Genomic DNA, 510 nt, shown 5'->3' with positions numbered 1-510 from the left:
CTCCCTGTTCACCATCAGTGGTTGGTGTGATCCTAGCCATGTCAGGGTCCACCATCAGTGGTTGGTGTGATCCTAGCTGTGTCAGCTCCCTGTCCACCATCAGTGGTTCGTGTGATCCTCAGCTCTGTCAGCTCACTGTCCACCATCTTTGATTGGTGTGATCCTAGCCATGTAAGCTCACTGTCCACCATCAGTGGTTGGTGTGATCCTAGCCATGTCAGCATCTACCATCAGTGGTTGGTGTGATCCTAGCCGTGTCAGCTCACTGCCCACCATCTGTGGTTGGTGTGATCCTAGCCATGTAAGCTCACTGTCCACCATCAGTTGTTGGTGTGATCCTAGCCATGTCAGCATCCACCATCAGTGGTTGTTGTGATCCTAGCTGTGTCAGCTCCCTGTCCACCATCAGTGGTTCATGTGATTCTCAGCTCTGTCAGCTCAGTGTCCACCATTAGTGGTTGGTGTGATCCTAGCTGTGTCAGCTCACTGTCCACCATCAGTGGTTGGTGT

The sequence above is a fragment of the Microtus ochrogaster genome, chromosome 1, assembly GCF_000317375.1.
Source record: "Microtus ochrogaster isolate Prairie Vole_2 chromosome 1, MicOch1.0, whole genome shotgun sequence".
NCBI lineage: Eukaryota > Metazoa > Chordata > Mammalia > Rodentia > Cricetidae > Microtus > Microtus ochrogaster.
Note: the sequence above shows the minus strand (reverse complement) of the source record.